Raw genomic sequence first — 22,312 nt, 5'->3', positions numbered from 1 at the left:
TCCAACTATAGTAACCACTCAGTAGTACCTACCCAGTCCAACTATAGTAACCACTCAGCAGTACCTACCCAGTCCAACTATAGTAACCACTCAGTAGTACCTACCCAGTCCAACTATAGTAACCAGTCAGAAGTACCTACCCTACCCAGTCCAACTATAGTAACCACTCAGCAGTACCTACCCAGTCCAACTATAGTAACCAGTCAGCAGTACCTACCCAGTCCAACTATAGTAACCACTCAGCAGCACCTACCCTACCCAGTCCAACTATAGTAACCACTCAGCAGTACCTACCCAGTCCAACTATAGTAACCACTCAGTAGTACCTACCCAGTCCAACTATAGTAACCACTCAGTAGTACCTACCCTACCCAGTCCAACTATAGTAACCACTCAGCAGTACCTACCCAATCCAACTATAGTAACCACTCAGTAGTACCTACCCAGTCCAACTATAGTAACCACTCAGTAGTACCTACCCAGTCCAACTATAGTAACCACTCAGCAGTACCTACCCTACCCAGTCCAACTATAGTAACCACTCAGCAGTACCTACCCAATCCAACTATAGTAACCACTCAGTAGTACCTACCCAGTCCAACTATAGTAACCACTCAGTAGTACCTACCCAGTCCAACTATAGTAACCACTCAGCAGTACCTACCCTACCCAGTCCAACTATAGTAACCACTCGGCAGTACCTACCCTACCCAGTCCAACTATAGTAACCACTCAGCAGCACCTACCCAGTCCAACTATAGTAACCACTCAGCAGTACCTACCCAGTCCAACTATAGTAACCACTCAGTAGTACCTACCCTACCCAGTCCAACTATAGTAACCACTCTGTAGTAGCTACCCTACCCAGTCCAACTATAGTAACCACTCAGTAGTACCTACCCAGTCCAACTATAGTAACCACTCAGTAGTACCTACCCAGTCCAACTATAGTAACCACTCAGCAGTACCTACCCTACCCAGTCCAACTATAGTAACCACTCAGTAGTACCTACCCTACCCAGTCCAACTATAGTAACCACTCAGTAGTACCTACCCAGTCCAACTATAGTAACCACTCAGTAGTACCTACCCAGTCCAACTATAGTAACCACTCAGTAGTACCTACCCAGTCCAACTATAGTAACCACTCAGCAGTACCTACCCTACCCAGTCCAACTATAGTAACCACTCAGCAGTACCTACCCAGTCCAACTATAGTAACCACTCAGTAGTACCTACCCAGTCCAACTATAGTAACCACTCAGCAGTACCTACCCAGTCCAACTATAGTAACCACTCAGTAGTACCTACCCAGTCCAACTATAGTAACCACTCAGCAGTACCTACCCTACCCAGTCCAACTATAGTAACCACTCAGTAGTACCTCTCTCTGTTGTTTAAACCACTTACCATCCATTATTCAAGCTAACCACTAGGCCGCTAGCAGCATTAAGGCAGTACAAGCCGAGCCACGTGAGGCCGATGACGACGATCCTCTCCGTCTCCTGCGCTAGCCCTTTTATCTACTCTGTCAGTTCCTACACAACCCTTCCCCAACCCTATACAGACCCAGATCCATCCAATCCCAGCCCCACAGCCACGAGGGACAGGGAGAGCTCTCTGTCATGTTCCTACTCAGCTCCAACCTTATGGCTTTTAGAGAGAATAGTACCACTGGATCCCAGTCGGAGTCTAGATCACAAACAGCACCCTATTCACTATGTAGTCCACTACTCTTGACCAGGGCCCATACGACTCTATATGCACTATAAAGGGAATAGGCTGCCATTTGAGACCCAGTCCGAGTCCGCCCCACTCTGCTGTTACAGGCCCCGCCCCACTCTGCTGTTACAGGCCCCGCCCCACTCTGCTGTTACAGGCCCCGCCCCACTCTACTGTTACAGGCCCCTCCCCGCCCCACGTGTTGGAGACTGACGTGTTGGAGACTGGAGAGTTGGAGACTGACGTGTCGGAGACTGACGTGGCGGAGACTGGCGTGTTGGAGACTGGCGTGTCGGAGACTGGCGTGTTGGAGACTGACGTATCGGAGACTGGAGACTGACGTGTCGGAGACTGGAGACTGACGTGTCGGAGACTGACGTGTCGGAGACTGACGTGTCGGAGACTGGAGACTGACGTGTCGGAGACTGGCGTGTTGGAGACTGACGTGTCGGAGACTGGAGACTGATGTGTCGGAGACTGACGTGTCGGAGACTGACGTGTCGGAGACTGGAGACTGACGTGTCGGAGACTGGCGTGTTGGAGACTGACGTGTCGGAGACTGACGTGTCGGAGCCTGGAGACTGACGTGTCGGAGACTGGAGACTGACGTGTCAGAGACTGACGTGTCGGAGACTGACGTGTCGGAGACTGGAGACTGACGTGTCGGAGACTGACGTGACGGAGACTGACGTGTCGGAGACTGACGTGTCGGAGACTGGAGACTGACGTGTCGGAGACTGACGTGTCGGAGACTGGAGACTGACGTGTTGGAGACTGACGTGTCGAAGACTGACGTGTTGGAGACTGACGTGTCGGAGACTGGAGACTGACGTGTCGGAGACTGGCGTGTTGGAGACTGACGTGTCGGAGACTGGAGACTGACGTGTCGGAGACTGGAGACTGACGTGTCGGAGACTGACGTGTCGGAGACTGACGTGTCGGAGACTGACGTGTCGGAGACTGGAGACTGACGTGTCGGAGACTGGAGACTGACGTGTCGGAGACTGACGTGTCGGAGACTGGAGACTGACGTGTTGGAGACTGACGTGTCGGAGACTGACGTGTCGGAGACTGGAGACTGACGTGTCGGAGACTGACGTGTCGGAGACTGGAGACTAACGTGTCGGAGACGGGCTTGTCGGAGACTGGAGACTGACGTGTCGGAGACTGGAGACTGACGTGTCGGAGACTGACGTGTCGGAGACTGACGTGTCGGAGACTGGAGACTGACGTGTCGGAGACTGACGTGTCGGAGACTGGAGACGGGCGTGTCGGAGACTGGAGACTGACGTGTCGGAGACTGACGTGTCGGAGACTGACGTGTCGGAGACGGGCGTGTCGGAGACTGGAGACTGACGTGTCGGAGACTGACGTGTCGGAGACTGGAGACTGACGTGTCGGAGACTGGAGACTGACGTGTCGGAGACTGGAGACTGACGTGTCGGAGACTGGAGACTGACGTGTCGGAGACTGACGTGTCGGAGACTGGAGACTGACGTGTTGGAGACTGACGTGTCGGAGACTGACGTGTCGGAGACTGGAGACTGACGTGTCGGAGACTGACGTGTCGGAGCCTGACGTGTCGGAGACTGGAGACTGACGTGTCGGAGACTGACGTGTCGGAGACTGGAGACGGGCGTGTCGGAGACTGGAGACTGACGTGTCGGAGACTGACGTGTCGGAGACTGACGTGTCGGAGACGGGCGTGTCGGAGACTGGAGACTGACGTGTCGGAGACTGACGTGTCGGAGACTGGAGACTGACGTGTCGGAGACTGGAGACTGACGTGTCGGAGACTGGAGACTGACGTGTCGGAGACTGGAGACTGACGTGTCGGAGACTAACGTGTCGGAGACTGGAGACTGACGTGTCGGAGACTGGAGACTGACGTGTCGGAGACTGGAGACTGACGTGTCGGAGACTGACGTGTCGGAGACTGACGTGTCGGAGACTGACGTGTCGGAGACTGGAGACTGACGTGTCGGAGACTGACGTGTCGGAGACTGGAGACTGACGTGTCGGAGACTGGAGACTGACGTGTCGGAGACTGATGTGTCGGAGACTGGAGAGAACAACTGAATTTACTTCAATGGTCTATTTGATTGTATTTTACTGTTCAATTTTTGAACTGGGCTTCTATTGATTTTATTTACATAAAAAAAAATACATACATTTTTCAACTCAAACACAATGCATGGTAATTCCTTATGCCCACGGTGTCATCACCACTTCTAATGTTACAGCAACACAATCCAACCAGTCCTCACATCATACGCTCTAAATCGCTCTATGATCATGGAAGTCCCAGTGTGCGATTGTGTGTTTGTAACAGATAGTAAAATGGGTCACGTTCCCCTGCCAAGCATCTGAGTGGAATCATCGCCACACGAACATAGTGGGAGCGGTTAAATACTCTCAATGAAATATGTTGACTTGTCAGCAGGAATTCCACATATGTTTGTGACCTCTGCTTTACATAGGGTTAGATGGGAATTGGTTAGGTTACACATCATGTCTGGGGCTGTGTGTGTAGGTCTATCTAGCATTTCAGAGTAGGAGTGCTGATCTAGGATCAGGTCCTCCCTCTCCATGTATTCTTATTCATTGTGATCAAAAAAGGAAAACTGATCCCTTACTCTGAACTTAACAGGCTACCTGTCACGTCCTGGTCAGTATATATAAAGTTAATTGTTTTGTAGTTTGGTCAGGGCGTGGCAGAGGGTATTTGTTTTATGTGGTTCGGGGTGGTGTGTTTGTTAAAAGGGTGTTTGGTTTAGTATTTCCGGGTTTTGGTTTATGTCTAGGTAGTTCTATGTGGAGTGTGGAGTCTAGTGAGTGTATGTCTATGTTTGGTTAATTGGGGTTGGGACTCTCAGTTGAAGGCAGGTGTTGTCTATCTGCCTTTGATTGAGAGTCCCATATATTAGGGTGTGTTTGTGTGTGTGATTTGTGGGTGATTATTCTGTGTATAGCCTTGTGCCTTACCAGACTGTTTATTTGTCGAGTGTTCGTTTTTCGTGTTTTGTATGTTCATTTTTGAGAGTAATTAAAAATCAAGATGAGCATTCACGTACCTGCTGCGTTTTGGTCCTCATTCACCGACAACAACCGTGACACTACCTGAATGAAGACCGTCTCCATCTCCAAACCTACACAGAAAGCTCCAGACATGAGTGAGTGGACCCCCAGCAGCTCTGTACCGTCTCAGTTTAAAACCATGTCTTAAACTGAGATCATCATCCACCTGCCTTTGAATTCTCCCGCCCCCTCTAGCCCCCATTTTACAGGGTCAGCCATAGTAGTATGATAGGTGTTGTTTTACAGGGTCAGCCATAGTAGTATGATAGGTGTTGTTGTACAGGGTCAGCCATAGTAGTATGATATGTGTTGTTGTACAGGGTCAGCCATAGTAGTATGATATGTGTTGTTGTACAGGGTCAGCCATAGTAGTATGATAGGTGTTGTTGTACAGGGTCAGCCATAGTAGTATGATAGGTGTTGTTGTACAGGGTCAGCCATAGTAGTATGATAGGTGTTGTTGTACAGGGTCAGCCATAGTAGTATGATAGGTGTTGTTGTACAGGGTCAGCCATAGTAGTATGATAGGTGTTGTTATACAGGGTCAGCCATAGTAGTATGATAGGTGTTGTTGTACAGGGTCAGCCATAGTAGTATGATAGGTGTTGTTGTACAGGGTCAGCCATAGTAGTATGATAGGTGTTGTTGTACAGGGTCAGCCACAGTAGTATGATAGGTGCAGTATAATGTGTTGTTGTACAGGGTCAGTCATAGTAGTATGATAGGTGTTGTTGTACAGGGTCAGCCATAGTAGTATGATAGGTGTTGTTGTACAGGGTCAGCCACAGTAGTATGATAGGTGTTGTTTTACAGGGTCAGCCATAGTAGTATGATAGGTGTTGTTGTACAGGGTCAGCCATAGTAGTATGATAGGTGTTGTTGTACAGGGTCAGCCACAGTAGTATGATAGGTGCAGTATAATGTGTTGTTTTACAGGGTCAGTCATAGTAGTATGATAGGTGTTGTTGTACAGGGTCAGCCATAGTAGTATGATAGGTGTTGTTGTACAGGGTCAGCCATAGTAGTATGATAGGTGTTGTTGTACAGGGTCAGCCATAGTAGTATGATAGGTGTTGTTGTACAGGGTCAGTCATAGTAGTATGATAGGTGTTGTTGTACAGGGTCAGCCACAGTAGTGTGATAGGTGTTGTTATTCAGGGTCAGCCATAGTAGTATGATAGGTGTTGTTGTACAGGGTCAGCCACAGTAGTATGATAGGTGTTGTTGTACAGGGTCAGCCACAGTAGTGTGATAGGTGTTGTTATTCAGGGTCAGCCATAGTAGTATGATAGGTGTTGTTGTACAGGGTCAGCCACAGTAGTATGATAGGTGTTGTTGTACAGGGTCAGCCATAGTAGTATGATAGGTGTTGTTGTACAGGGTCAGCCATAGTAGTATGATAGGTGTTGTTTTACAGGGTCAGTCATAGTAGTTTGATAGGTGTTGTTGTACAGGGTCAGCCATAGTAGTATGATAGGTGTTGTTTTACAGGGTCAGCCACAGTAGTATGATAGGTGTTGTTGTACAGGGTCAGCCACAGTAGTTTGATAGGTGTTGTTGTACAGGGTCAGCCACAGTAGTATGATAGGTGCAGTATTACATTTACATTTAAGTCATTTAGCAGACACTCTTATCCAGAGTGACTTACAGTAGTAAATGCATACATTTAATTTCCCGTACTGGTCCCCCGTGGGAATCGAACCCACAACCCTGGTGTTGCAAACACCATGCTCTACCAACTGAGCCACACGGTATAATGTGTTGTTGTACAGGGTCAGCCACAGTATACAACAGTATATACTGCACTAGCTCTAATCAAAAGTAGTGCACTATATACGGAATAGGGAGCCACTGAGGACACAGATATTGATAATGGTGTTTTCAGCTGCGGATAGACAGAGGCAGGGCAGGACCACACAGGAAACGAGAGCAGAAAAACCTATCTATAGTACCTCTATGAAGATGAATGTTAAGTCACAGATACAACAGGGGCTAAATGGCAGACAAACACGGGCCCCGCTCCCTCTACCGTCACAGACAAACACGGGCCCCGCACCCTCTACCGTCACAGACAAACACGGGCCCCGCTCCCTCTACCGTCACAGACAAACACGGGCCCCGCTCCCTCTACCGTCACAGACAAACACGGGCCCCGCTCCCTCTACAGTCACAGACAAACACGGGCCCCGCTCCCTCTACCGTCACAGAGAAACACGGGCCCCGCTCCCTCTACAGTCACAGAGAAACACGGGCCCCGCTCCCTCTACCGTCACAGAGAAACACGGGCCCCGCTCCCTCTACCGTCACAGAGAAACACGGGCCCCACTCCCTCTACCGTCACAGAGAAACACGGGCCCCGCTCCCTCTACCGTCACAGAGAAACACGGGCCCCGCTCCCTCTACAGTCACAGAGAAACACGGGCCCCGCTCCCTCTACCGTCACAGAGAAACAGAGGCCCTGTTTGATATGTACTGAATACAACGGATACAACAGAATGAATATCAACACAACCTGAGAGACAGAGCACGACTGTGCTGCTGGGAAGATCCAGTCTACCAGAGAACACTCTCACTATACACACAACCTGACTAGACAACACATTATAATATTATAGTAGAGAAACAGGGGGGGCTATAGTTCCTCTGTAACAACACATTATAATATTATAGTAGAGAAACAGGGGGGGCTATAGTTCCTCTGTAACAACACATTATAATATTATAGTTCCTCTGTAACAACACATTATAATATTATAGTAGAGAAACAGGGGGGGCTATAGTTCCTCTGTAACAACACATTATAATATTATAGTTCCTCTGTAACAACACATTATAATATTATAGTAGAGAAACAGGGGGGGCTATAGTTCCTCTGTAACAACACATTATAATATTATAGTTCCTCTGTAACAACACATTATAATATTATAGTTCCTCTGTAACAACACATTATAATATTATAGTAGAGAAACAGGGGGGGGCTATAGTTCCTCTGTAACAACACATTATAATATTATAGTAGAGAAACAGGGGGGGGCTATAGTTCCTCTGTAACAACACATTATAATATTATAGTAGAGAAACAGGGGGGGCTATAGTTCCTCTGTAACAACACATTATAATATTATAGTAGAGAAACAGGGGGGTTATAGTTCCTCTGTAACAACACATTATAATATTATAGTAGAGAAACAGGGGGGGGCTATAGTTCCTCTGTAACAACACATTATAATATTATAGTAGAGAAACAGGGGGGGCTATAGTTCCTCTGTAACAACACATTATAATATTATAGTAGAGAAACAGGGGGGGCTATAGTTCCTCTGTAACAACACATTATAATATTATAGTAGAGAAACAGGGGGGGGCTATAGTTCCTCTGTAACAACACATTATAATATTATAGTAGAGAAACAGGGGGGGACTATAGTTCCTCTGTAACAACACATTATAATATTATAGTAGAGAAACAGGGGGGGCTATAGTTCCTCTGTAACAACACATTATAATATTATAGTTCCTCTGTAACAACACATTATAATATTATAGTTCCTCTGTAACAACACATTATAATATTATAGTAGAGAAACAGGGGGGGCTATAGTTCCTCTGTAACAACACATTATAATATTATAGTTCCTCTGTAACAACACATTATAATATTATAGTAGAGAAACAGGGGGGGCTATAGTTCCTCTGTAACAACACATTATAATATTATAGTTCCTCTGTAACAACACATTATAATATTATAGTAGAGAAACAGGGGGGTTATAGTTCCTCTGTAACAACACATTATAATATTATAGTAGAGAAACAGGGGGGGCTATAGTTCCTCTGTAACAACACATTATAATATTATAGTAGAGAAACAGGGGGGGCTATAGTTCATCCTCTATCCATCCATGGGCCTGCAGTGGTGGGAAAACACACTCTTTCTCTGTACACATAACCTGACTAGAGCCAATGTACCTTCTGTGACTAACGATTCAAGCAACTCACTGCTTCTCCTTGTTGGTCCAGCGTAGACAAGCAACAACAGAGTAGAAGGGCCTCCCCTGTTCCTCTGATTAAAGGAATCTGTTGTTCTGCGACAGAGGGAGGGAGAGATGATAATTCTCACAAGACAACTTTGGCTATCAGCCTGTATTGAATTAGCCAGTCTCTATAGAATGCGTCAATATGACTGTCTGGGGGCTGAGTCCTAAATGACATCCTAGTCCCCTATGTAGAGCACCCAATGGGCCCTGGTTAAGTAGTACACTATATACGGAACAGAGTTCCATTTGGGACACAGCCTGGGAAGACCTCTCTCTGCTCCATGAAAACATCTCATATATACAACCAGGCTCCGTCTCTCCAGCACACTGTTGTCTACAGAGAGAACTATACATGTGGATAATGGGCCAGTTCAATCGAGCTTTGTCCCTGATCTCTTTGTCCTGTTTTGCCAACTCCTATAGTCTTTGTCGTGCCAAAAGACATGCTAAGTTGAAAGGAATGAACTTTACAGAACAAAATCAACCCTTTAGGTCCGTCATTTTGGAGGAAGATTCTTTCTCCCATCCAAACGCATGTACTAACGTTCAGCAACTATTGCTGTGACATATTGAATGAAAAGGAAACATAGGGTGTGTTCTAGGAGCAGATACATGACTGGGCTCCCCTGGCCGGGCTCCCCTGGCCGGGCTCCCCTGGCCGGGCTCCCCTGGCCGGGCTCCCCTGGCCGGGCTCCCCTGGCCGGGCTCCCCTGGCCGGGCTCCCCTGGCCGGGCTCCCCTGGCCGGGCTCCCCTGGCCGGGCTCCCCTGGCCGGGCTCCCCTGGCCGGGCTCCCCTGGCCGGGCTCCCCTGACTACAATGGGGGTTGACTTATGCCAAACATACCGTCGTAAAACTGACCATCCTACCGATCCTCGACGATGTCATTTACAAAATAGCCTCCAATACCCTACTCAATAAATTTGATTCAGTCTATCACAGTGCCATCCGTTTTGTCACCAAAGTCCCATATACTACCCACCACTGCGACCTGTACGCTCTCGTTGGCTGGCCTTCGCTTCATACTCGTCGCCAAACCCACTGGCTCCAGGTCATCTACAAGACCCTGCTAGGTAAAGTTCCCCCTTATCTCAGCTCACTGGTCACCATAGCAGCACCCACTCGTAGCACACGCTCCAGCAGGTATATCTCTCTGGTCACCCCCAAAGCCAATTCCTCCTTCAGCCGCCTCTCCTTCCAGTTCTCTGCTGCCAATGACTGGAACGAACTACAAAAATCTCTGAAACTGGAAACACTTATCTCCCTCACTAGCTTTAAGCACCAGCTGTCAGAGCAGCTCACAGATCACTGCACCTGTACATAGCCATCTATAATTTAGCCCTAACAACTACCTCTTCCCCTACTGTATTTATTTATTTATTTTGCTCCTTTGCACCCCATTATTTCTATTTCTACTTTGCACTTTTCTTATTTTTCTACTGTATTATTGACTGTATGTTTGTTTGTTCCATGTGTAACTCTGTGTTGTTGTATGTGTCAAACTGCTTTACTTTATCTTGGCCAGGTCGCAATTGTAAATGAGAACTTGTTCTCAACTGGCCTACCTGGTTAAATAAAGGTGAAATAAATAAATAAAATGATTGAAATAACGGCGAATCCACTGCAGTGTGTGTCGATAGATTGATGCATTTTGCCTTACCCATGATAGTAAACCAGTGGTGAATATCATTACAGTTTAGGCCTACTGAACGCATCGTTGCAGTACCAGACGTCCCTCCGTATGGGAGACGCCAGCACCAGACGTCCCTCCGTATGGGAGACGCCAGCACCAGACGTCCCTCCGTATGGGAGACGCCAGTACCAGACGTCCCTCCGTATGGGAGACGCCAGTACCAGACGTCCCTCCGTATGGGAGACGCCAGCACCAGACGTCCCTCCGTATGGGAGACGCCAGCACCAGACGTCCCTCCGTATGGGAGACGCCAGTACCAGACGTCCCTCCGTATGGGAGACGCCAGCACCAGACGTCCCTCCGTATGGGAGACGCCAGCACCAGACGTCCCTCCGTATGGGAGACGCCAGTACCAGACGTCCCTCCGTATGGGAGACGCCAGCACCAGACGTCCCTCCGTATGGGAGACGCCAGCACCAGACGTCCCTCCGTATGGGAGACGCCAGCACCAGACGTCTCTCCGTATGGGAGACGCCAGCACCAGACGTCCCTCCGTATGGGAGACGCCAGTACCAGACGTCCCTCCGTATGGGAGACGCCAGCACCAGACGTCCCTCCGTATGGGAGACGCCAGCACCAGACGTCCCTCCGTATGGGAGACGCCAGCACCAGACGTCCCTCCGTATGGGGAATGGACATTTACATTTAAAACACTTCAATTACACTGAGGGTACAAAACACTATTTCTATGACATAGACTGACCAGGTGAATCCAGGTGAGATCTATGATCCCTTATTGATGTCACTTGTTAAATCCACGTCAATCAGTGTAGATGAAGGGGAGGAGACATGTTAAAGAAGGACTTTTAAACCTTGAGACAATTGAGACATGGATTGTGTACGTGGGCCATTCAGAGGGTGAATGGGCAAGACAAAATATTTAAGTGCCTTTGAACGGGGTATGGTAGTAGGTGCCAGGCACACCGGTTTGTGTCAAGAACTGCAACGCTGCTGGGTTTTTCACGCTCAACAGTTTCCCGTTTGTATCAAAAATGGTTCACCAGCCAAAGGACATCCAGCCAACTTGACACAACTGTGGGAAACATTGGAGTCAACATTGGCCAGCATCCCTGTGGAACGCTTTCAACACCTTGTAGAGTCCACGACCCGACGAACTGAAGCTGTTCTGAGGGCAAAAAGGGGTTGCAACTCCATATTAGAAAGGTGTTCCTAATGTTTTGTCCACTCAGTGTATGTCCAAGTGAGTGTTGGCCTTTTTTTCATTTTGACATTTCAAAATGTAAAAAGATCACATGCTATAATTTCTCTTTATAATGATTTTATAAAAGAGTCAATTTGTAAAAAATATATATATTTTTTTTTAAATCAGCCTACTAGAACGAACAGAGCCACAGCAACATGTGTATCCCATATGGGACTCTAAGCCTTTTTGGTGCACTACCAGGCCCCATGGAGCTCAGGTCAATAGTAGTGCACTATATAGGGAATAGGGGGCCATTTTACGTTAAAAGTAGTGCACTATATAGGGAATAGGGTGCCATTTTACGTTAAAAGTAGTGCACTATATAGGGAATAGGGTGCCATTTTACATTAAAAGTAGTGTACTATATAGGGAATAGGGTGCCATTTTACGTTAAAAGTAGTGCACTATATAGGGAATAGGGTGCCATTTTACATTAAAAGTAGTGTACTATATAGGGAATAGGGTGCCATTTGAGACACAGCTGGACAGAACAAACAGAACACTCATCAACAACACTGAACTCTTTACTTGGCTCCACTTTGCAAATGAAATGAACAAGCAGTTATGTGAACGTGGGATAAAATATTATTCAAAAACAGACAGACGGACTACTTTAAAAGATGTAAAATATGCACATTTCAAGCAATCATCTGGTGTTTGGGAAGTACAAGGTTTTACACAAGAAAATAACAAACGGTCAGTTTGTTTAGGAGAGCTCTCTTCCACTGAACTGAGGTCGGATCAGATGAATGTTACAGACAACATTCTTCTTCGTGTGGTCCAAATGAAAGCTCCCGCCTTACCTCCAGTAGTTGGTCTAGATATGAGATGTTAGCTGGAGATGAGGTCTGTGTCCCCAATGGCACCCTATTCCTTACATAGTGCACTACTTTTGACCAGAACCCTATGGGCCCTAAAACAGGGAATAGGGTGTCATTTGAGACACAACCATGGTAAATGCCAAGAGAAGAGGCCATTCCAATATGGTCATGACCCTGGGCCTCATGGCTACAAGCCAGAGAGGAGCATAACCAGTACCAACATGAAGATAGAGAGAGGGGGAGAGAGAGTGGGGAGAGAGAGCGAGACAGAGAGGGGGGAGAGAGCAAAAGGAGAGAGAGAGGGGGAGAGAGAGAGGGGGGAGAGCAAGAGGAGGGAGAGAACGAGCGAGAGGAGGGAGAGAGAGTGGGGAGAGAGAGCGAGACAGAGGGGGGAGAGAGCAAAAGGAGAGAGAGAGGGGAGAGAGAGAGGGGGAGAGAGAGAGGGGGAGAGAGAGAGGGGGGAGAGAGCGAGCGAGAGGAGGGAGAGAGCGAGCGAGAGGAGGGAGAGAGCGAGCGAGAGGAGGGAGAGAGCGAGCGAGAGGGGGGAGAGAGCGAGCGAGAGGGGGGAGAGAGCGAGAGCGAGGGGGGAGAGAGCGAGAGCGAGGGGGGAGAGAGCGAGAAGAGCGAGGGAGGGGGCAGACAGAGAGATGAAGGACAGAGAGGAGAGAGATACTCCCTCTCTGTGTGTATGGAGCTTGTGGTCTTGTTGTCAATCATCCTGTCATCTTACAGTCCTCAGGACTCCGAGGCTCTTCTAGAGGAGACTCATATCGCCACTAACCCCCCCCCCCGCATCTTCCTCTCCCTCCCACCATCCCTCCATTCCTCCCTCCCTCCCTCCAGGTAACTTAACCTTGTACCTACACACTACCCTGCTTCAGGCTACATGATGGATCGGGAAAGAGGATATTCACAGAGAGAGTTGGTACCTACAGCTCATATTCACAGAGAGAGTTGGTACAGACAGCTCATATTCACAGAGAGAGTTGGTACAGACAGCTCATATTCACAGAGAGAGTTGGTACAGACAGCTCATATTCACAGAGAGAGTTGGTACAGACAGCTCATATTCACAGAGAGTTGGTACAGACAGCTCATATTCACAGAGAGAGTTGGTACCTACAGCTCATATTCACAGAGAGAGTTGGTACAGACAGCTCATATTCACAGAGAGAGTTGGTACAGACAGCTCATATTCACAGAGAGAGTTGGTACAGACAGCTCATATTCACAGAGAGAGTTGGTACAGACAGCTCATATTCACAGAGAGAGTTGGTACAGACAGCTCATATTCACAGAGAGAGTTGGTACAGACAGCTCATATTCACAGAGAGAGTTGGTACAGACAGCTCATATTCACAGAGAGAGTTGGTACAGACAGCTCATATTCACAGAGAGAGTTGGTACAGACAGCTCATATTCACAGAGAGAGTTGGTACAGACAGCTCATATTCACAGAGAGAGTTGGTACAGACAGCTCATATTCACCGAGAGAGTTGGTACAGACAGCTCATATTCACAGAGAGAGTTGGTACAGACAGCTCATATTCACAGAGAGAGTTGGTACCTACAGCTCATATTCACAGAGAGAGTTGGTACCTACAGCTCATATTCACAGAGAGAGTTGGTACAGACAGCTCATATTCACAGAGAGAGTTGGTACCTACAGCTCATATTCACAGAGAGAGTTGGTACCTACAGCTCATATTCACAGAGAGAGTTGGTACCTACAGCTCATATTCACAGAGCTTCCAGGACCTCCTAGCAGCCTTATTGCATCAACATTGAAAAGTAAAAGTAAGTAGTCTTGTCCGAGCCAGAACGGCCTATAGATCAGGAGCCCATTTCCTGTTTCTGTAGCATGAGGCAGTATGATGTAGAAGTACACCCCCTGGACAAGACACTGGTCTTTCGCAGGGATTTAACATCGAAATTCACTAATTCTACAAAGCAGAACTAAAGCAAACAATTGAACTTATCACTTGCAGCAATTATAGATTTATATAGTGCCTTCTGAAACTATTCACACCCCTTTGACTTTTTCCACATGTTGTTGTGTTACAGCCTGAATTTAAAATGGATTAAATTGAGACTTTTGGTCACCGGCCTACACACAATACCCCATAATGTCAAAGTGGAATTATGTTTTGTTGTTGAAACATTTACTAATAAATGAAAGATGAAAATCTGAAATGTATTGAGTCAATAAGTATTCAACCCCTTTGTTAAGGGAAGCCTAAATTAGTTCAAGAGTAAAAATGTGCTTAACAAGTCACATAATAAGTTACATGGACTCTGTGTGCAATAATAGGGTTTAACATGATTTTTGAATGACTACCTCATCTCTGTATCCCACACATACAATTATCTGTAAGGTCCCTCAGTCAAGCAGTGAATTTCAAACACAGATTCAACCACAAACACCAGGGAGGTTTTCCAATGCCTCGCAAAGAAGGGCACCGATTGGTAGATGGGTAAAAAAGCAGACATTGAATATCTCTTTTAACTTGGTGAAGTTATTAATTACACTTTGGATGGTGTATCAATACACCCAGTCACTACAAAGATACAGGTGTCCTTCCTAACTTAGTTACCAGAGAGGAAGGAAACCGGTCAGAGATTTCACCATGAAGCCAATGGTGATTTTAAAATAGTATGAGTTTAATGGCAGTGACAAGAGAAAACTAAGGGTGGATCAACAACATTGTAGTTACTCCACAATACTAACCTAATTGACAGATGAAAAAAAGGAAGCCTGTACAGAATAAAAATATTCCAAAACATGCATCCTGTTTGCAACAAGGCACTAAAGTAATACTGCAATAATACTGTAACGTGGCAAAGCAACAAACGTTTTGTCTTGAATACAAAGTGTTATGTTTCAGGAAAATCCAATACATTATGGAGAACCACTCTCCCTATTTTCAAGCTTAGTCGTGGCTGCATCATGTTATGGGTATGCTTGTAATCATTAAGGATTTGGGAGTTTTTCAGGATAAAAATTAAGGGAGTAGAGCTAAGCAGGACAATAACCTAAAACAAGGCCAAATCAACACTGGAGTGGCTTACCAAGAACAGTGAATGTTCCTGAGTGGGCGAGTTACAGTTTTGACTTAAATCTGCTTGAAAATCTATGGCAAGACTTGAAAATATATGTCTAGTAATGATCAACAATCAATTTAACAGGGCTTGATTATTTGTTATTTTTGTAAGAATAATGTTGTACAATCCAGGTGTGCAATGCTCTGTATTTACATTTTCAATAAATTTGCTAAGATTTCTAAAAACATGTGTTTACTTTGTCATTATGGGGTATTATGTGTAGATGGATGAGAAAATAAATAAATGTAATCCATTTTGAATTCAGGCTGTAACATAAAACATGGAATAAGTCAAGGGGTATGAATACTTTCTGAAGGCACTGTAGGTAACGCTTCACTATAATTGTGTACAGTAATGTTACTATGTAATTACAAAGCAATAGGGCCAGGATGAGGCCAGGACAGGGCCATCAATTTTGGTCTGGACAGCATTGCTGCTATAATGTCTGGACTGTTGAGAGAGCAGTAGGGGATGAGATCGTGATGCAGCTAGCTAGCCTGGAAGGTCACAGTCATATTAAGGTCCCTATATGGGCAATTCCACACTAACAGAATGATGCTGACACTCACATTTCTCACTTTAAAATGTATGTCTTACCAAAACCAAAGTTAAACCACACAACTATATGCACAACGGACAACTTTAACCTCTATGGGCTAGTGGGACGCAAGCGTCCCACGCCTGGTACACCCTATCAACAGCAGGTGAAATATCAAGGGCGCCAAATTTGAAACCAATTAAAAGTCATAATTCAAATTTCTCAAACATACAACTATCTTACACCCTTTGAAAGATAAACATCTCCTTAATCTAACCACGTTGTCCGATTTCAAAAAGGCTTTACGGCGAAAGCATAAAGTTAGATTATGTTAGGACAGTACATTGAAAATAGCTGTGTGTAATGTTTTGTCAATGCAAAGACAGGCGTCACCAAAAGCAGAAAACCAGCTAAAATGATGCACTAACCTTTGACAATCTTCATCAGATGACACTCCTAGGACATTATGTTAGACAATACATGCATTTTTTGTTCTATCAAGTTCATATTTATATCCAAAAACAGCATTTTAATATGGCGTTGATGTTGACAAAATATTTTCCCTCCAATACAATCAGCAAAACAAATTAAATAATTACTATTCGAAAACATTGGTAAAATATTATATTGTCATTCAAAGAATTATAGCTTAACATCTCGTGAACGCAACCGCATTGCCAGATTTAAAAATAACTTTACTGGGAAATCACACTTTGCAATAATCTGAGTACTGCGCCCAGAAAAATAGGCTTTGCGATACAGACTAGGCGCCATCTTGGAGTCATCTAAAATCAAAAATACTATGTAAATAATCCCTTACCTTTGATTATCTTCATCAGAAGGCACTTCCAGGAATCCCAGCTCCATAACAAATGTAGTTTTGTTCGAAAAAGCTCATAATTTATGTCCAAAAAGCTCTGTGTTGTTAGCGCGTCCTGTAGGCTACTCAAAAACATGAACGACGCCCGCCGGACTTGTCTTCATCAAAGAGGGAAAAAAAAATATTTACGTTCGTTCAAACATGTCAAACGTTGTATAGCATAAATCATTAGGGCCTTTTTCAAATCAGAACTTCAATAATATTCAAGGCGGACGATTGCATTCTCTTTTAAAACGTATTGGAACGAGAGTACCCAAACATGCACGCGCGCACCAGAGCAGTATCGGCCATCCGCTTATGACCAACGTTCCAAGTCTCTTGTTCAGTCAGTTTTCACAGTAGAAGACTCAAACCACTTTGTAAAGACTGGTGACATCTAGTGGATGGCATAGGAAGTGCTCAATGATTAATACGTCCATGTGTGTTTCAATGGCATAGGCTTAAAAGTGATTCAACACATCAGATACACACTTCCTGTTAGAAATTGTCTCAGGGTTTTGACTGCAATACGAGTTCTGTTATACTTACAGACACCATTCAAACAGTTTTAGAAAATTCAAAGTGTTTTCTATCCAAATCTGTTAATAATATGCATATCCTAGCTTCTGAGTTGGTGTAGGAGGCAGTTAAAAATGGGCACATATTTTTTTCAAAATTCTCAATACTGCCCCCTATCCCCAACACAATTTCCACAGAAAATATTACATAAACACATTTTAAAAACAGTGCCGATGCAAAGTCTGGTAACAGAATGACTGTTTGTGCTGTTTGTGACATCATTCTGTTATCGAACTTTGCATCTGCTTTGCATTTTTCTTCTAATGCGACTATCCCCGATGCTTCTCCCTCTTTTTCCCCCGCTACAAAGTGTTTCCTTCCAGGAAGTCACTGAGTCTGAGGTGCTAAAGGAGCTTCTTAGGGCTAGGCACCTTTTTTCTCCACTTCCCGCCTGAATGACGTGCCCAAAGTAAACTGCCCCTGAAGCCAGGATATGCATATCATTTGTACCATTGGAAAGAAAACACTATGAAGTTTGTAGAAATGTTAAAATAATGTAGGAGAATATAACACAATAGATATAGTAGCAGAAAATCCAAAGAAAAACCAACCGGAAGTTTTTTGAGAGAGACCATTCTCTTAGAAATGCAAGAGAAAGGTCATATTGAAAATTAGCTCCCTGGATGCAATTCCTATGGCTTCCCCAGGGTGTCAGCAGTCTATGTTCCAGGTTTCAGGCTTGTAACTTCCAAAACGAATAAGAAATAACCATTTTAGTAGAGGGACACAGTCTTGGAAATGTGTGTTTGCTGCCGCCATGAAGACATTACGCACCTGCTAAAATCAGTTTCCTATTGAACATACTGCTTTCCGAAATAAATATTATAGTTTGATTACATTTTAGGGTATCTGAGGAGTAAATAGAAACATATTCTGACTTGTTGAAACAAAGTTTAGGGGTAGATTTTCGGATTCCTTTCTCTGCAAGTTGAACGAGTGGATTACTACTCAAATCGATGGCGCCAACTAAACTGACTTTTTGGGATAAAATCCTTCTTATTATCCCAAAAAGTCAGTTATCTAATAAAACAACATGTTATAGCTGGGACCCTTTGGATGCCAAATCAGAGGAAGATTTTCAAAAAGTAAGTGAATATTTTATCGTTATATGTGAATGTGTGAAACCTGTGCCGGTGGAAAAATATTTTGATGTAGGGCGCCATCCTCAAACAATCGCATGGCATGTTTTTGCTGTAATAGCTACTGTAAATCGGACAGTGCAGTTGGATTAACAAGAATTTAAGCTTTCAGCTGATATAAGACACTTATATGTACATAAATGTTTAAAATCCATAATATTTATGATTATTTATTTGAATTGTGTGCTCTCCAGTTTCACCGGAAGATGTCCCGCTAGCGGGACTCCTAGCCCTAAATTAAACTTCACCCCCAAAAAACATCTGGGTCAGATGGTTTAGACCCTTTCTTCTTTAAGGTTGCTGCCCCTATCATTGCCAAGCCTGTCTCTCCTTTCTGGGGAGGTTCCCATTGCTTGGAAGGCAGCCACGGTTCATTATTTATTTAAAAGGGGGAGAACAAGCTGATCCTAACTGTTATAGGCCTATTTCTATTTTGCCCTGTTCATCAAAAGTGTTGGAAAAACTTGTCAATAATTAAATGACAGGCTTTCTTGATGTCTATAGTATTCTCTCTGTTATGCAATCTGGTTTCCGTTCAGGTTATGGATGCGTCATCAAAACTTTAAAGGTCCTCAATGATGTCACCATTGCCCTTGATTCTAAGCAATGTTGTGCTGCTATTTTTATTGACTGGGCCAAAGCTTTTGATACGGAAGACCATTCCATTCTTGTGGGCTGGCTAAGGAGTATTAGTGTCTCTGAGGGGTCTTTGGCCTGGTTTGCTAACTACCCCTCTCAAAGAGTGCAGTGTATAAAGTCAGAAATTCTGCTGTCTCAGTCACTGTCTGTCACCAAAGGAGTACCCCAAGGCTCAATCCTAGGCCCCACGCTCTTCTCAATTTACATCAACAACATAGCTCAGGCAGTAGGAAGCGCTCTCATCCATTTATATGCAGATGATACAGTATTATACTCAGCTGGCCCCTCGGATTTTGTGTTAAATGCTCTACAACAAAGCTTTCTTAGTGTCCAACAAGCTTTCTCTGCCCACAACCTTGTTCTGAACACCTCCAAAACAAAGGTCATGCGGTTTGGTAAGAAGAATGTCCCTCTTCCCCACAGGTGTTATTACTACCTGTGAGGGTTTAGAGCTTGAGGTAGTCAGCTCATACAACTACTTGGGAGTATGGCTAGACGGTGCACTGTCCTTCTCTCAGCACATATCAAAGCTGCAGGCTAAAGTTAAACCTAGACTCGGTTTCCTCTATCGTAATCACTCCTCTTTCACCCCAGCTGCCAAACTAACCCTGATTCAGATGGCCATCCTACCCATGCTAGATTACAGAGATATCATTTATAGATCGGCAGGTAAGGGTGCTCTCGAGCGGCTAGATGTTCTTTACCATTCGGCCATCAGATTTTCCACCAATGCTCCTCATAGGACACATCACTTCACTCTATATTCCTCTAAACTGGTCATCTCTGTTTACACGTCGCAAGACCCACTGGTTGATGATTATTTATAAAACCCTCTTAGGCCTCACTCGCCCCTATCTGAGATATCTACTGCAGTCCTCATCCTCCACATACAACACCCGTTCTGCCAGTCACATTCTGTTAAAGGTCCCCAAAGCACACACATCCCTGGGTCCCTCCTCTTTCAGTTCGCTGCAGCTAGCGACTGGAACGAGCTGCAACAAACACTCAAACTGGACAGTTTTATCTCAGTCTCTTCATTCAAAGACTCAATCATGGACACTCTTACTGACAGCTGTGGCTGCTTTGTGTGTTGTATTGTTGTCTCTACCTTCTTGTCTGTTGTGCTGTTGACTGTGCCCAATAATGTTTGCACCATGTTTTGTGCTGCTACCATGTTGTGTTGCTACCATGTTGTTGTCATGTGTTGTTACCATGTTGTTGTCATGTGTTGTTACCATGCTGTGTTGTCATGTGTTGCTGCCTTGCCATGTTGTTGTGTTGGGTCTCTATGTAGTGTTGTGTTGTCTCTCTTGTTGTGATGCGTGTTTTGTCCTATATTTATATTGTATTACATTTTTTATTTTAAATCCCAGGCCCCCGATCCCTGCAGGAGGCCTTTGCCTTTTGGTAGGCCGTCATTGTAAATAATAATTTGTTCTTAACTGACTTGCCTCGTTAAATAAAGGTTACATTAAATAAATACATAAAAATCTGCACTGTTCTTTAAGTAAATGTGTTTCTGTAAAATTCTCCATGGAAATTAGTTTAAAAAAATTGTCCTTGGACATTGAGTTGTATGGTTAGTTTAACTTTAAAATCTTCGTTTTTTTTTTGTTGTTTGTTTTTTACATACAATCTGATTCTCAGTATCATTCTGTTAGCGTGGAATTGCCCATGTTCTCAGATACAGAGAGTGATGATACTGCTAGTCTACATCCTCCAACAAGGTCACCGTGTTAAACACTACTGCACAAATTAGTCAAAGACGCAATCCCAAATGGCACCCTATTCCCTACATGGACCTCTGGTCAAAAGTAGTGTACTATATAGGGAATAGGGTGCCATTTGGGACTTAGTTAACGACTAACTCTGTTTTTGTACCAGGGTGTTGGTGATGATATGCAGAAGACTACTGTCCCCAAAACATCAGTGGTAGACAAGACAGACAAGGGTCTAACATTGTTACAAATGAAATCTACAGGATATTTAGTCCCTCCTCATTCTACCACACAAGTCATTCTGAGACCATTCCTTCATGATATGACCATGAGAGTACTTCAGCTGGGTTCCAAATACATGTCAAATCAACACAATCAATGCTTATTATTCTACAGGTTGTCATTGATGTCCTGCGTGTGTATTTGGTTTTAAAATCAATAGCTTACAATAGACCGGTATCAAGTTTAATTGGGAAAAACCTGTAGCAAAGCAGGCATGTGATGAATAGTCTGTCTCTTTGTCAGAGTCACCCTGGGCTTCTCTGGTCAGTGACGAAGGTACAACAGAGACATCACACTGGGGGTTTTACCTCTCCCCGGGGCGGGGACTAGAACATATTGCGATGTGAATTATTGCTCAATGTAGCCTATAGATTATAAAGGCTATAGGTGCCCTTCATGTGACGGAGGCATTGAAAATGATGCTAGGGCATTGAATGGACGCGCACGTGCATGTATCCATTATTTATGGGAAACCAAGTGTAGGCTACACGGCTTATGCAGTCATTTCAGCTTTGATGGCTGAATTTGACAAACACCAGACATCCTACCTGTGAATTTAACCCGTCTTAAACAATTACACAAAACGACAACCTATCTATGAAAGAGAAATCTACGTTCTGCCTTGTTATTGGCCACGGTCTCTAGGACCTAGGGGGGTGGAAAGATATCTCGGCGTCAAACATCAGGCTAATATATCCCCACCACATGAGGAAAAAAAACGAACATTATGCATTAAAAACATACCTGTTTATTAATCGCAGTTGACTATTGTGTCTGTCGTCCAGTGTATGCGGTGAATTGGACGCGCTGTGTAGAATATGGCATCGCTAGTCTGCGCGGCGGAAAGCTCCGCTACCATGTTGTTTCTACGCCACGACAGAGAGGAAGAGGCGAAGCGAG

General features: G+C 44.9%; 1 protein-coding gene across 3 annotated transcripts in view; it reads right to left on the bottom strand.

The window, feature by feature from the left end:
* The window catches only part of LOC106581531 (rho guanine nucleotide exchange factor TIAM1), a 169,406-nt gene extending 147,094 nt beyond the window's left edge, over nt 1-22,312 (bottom strand). For 2 of the 3 annotated variants that reach the window (XM_045704104.2, XM_045704103.2), the window contains exon 1: nt 22,157-22,312. The gene's annotated coding sequence lies outside the window, so the exon portion shown is untranslated. Of the gene's footprint in view, nt 1-4,796; nt 4,977-22,156 lie in introns of those variants that run through there. The other variant, XM_082966802.1, reaches the window with a different exon arrangement.

The sequence above is a fragment of the Salmo salar genome, chromosome 20, assembly GCF_965601325.2.
Source record: "Salmo salar chromosome 20, fSalSal1, whole genome shotgun sequence".
Lineage (NCBI taxonomy): Eukaryota > Metazoa > Chordata > Actinopteri > Salmoniformes > Salmonidae > Salmo > Salmo salar.
Note: the sequence above shows the minus strand (reverse complement) of the source record. Positions and strands in the feature narration are given on the sequence as shown.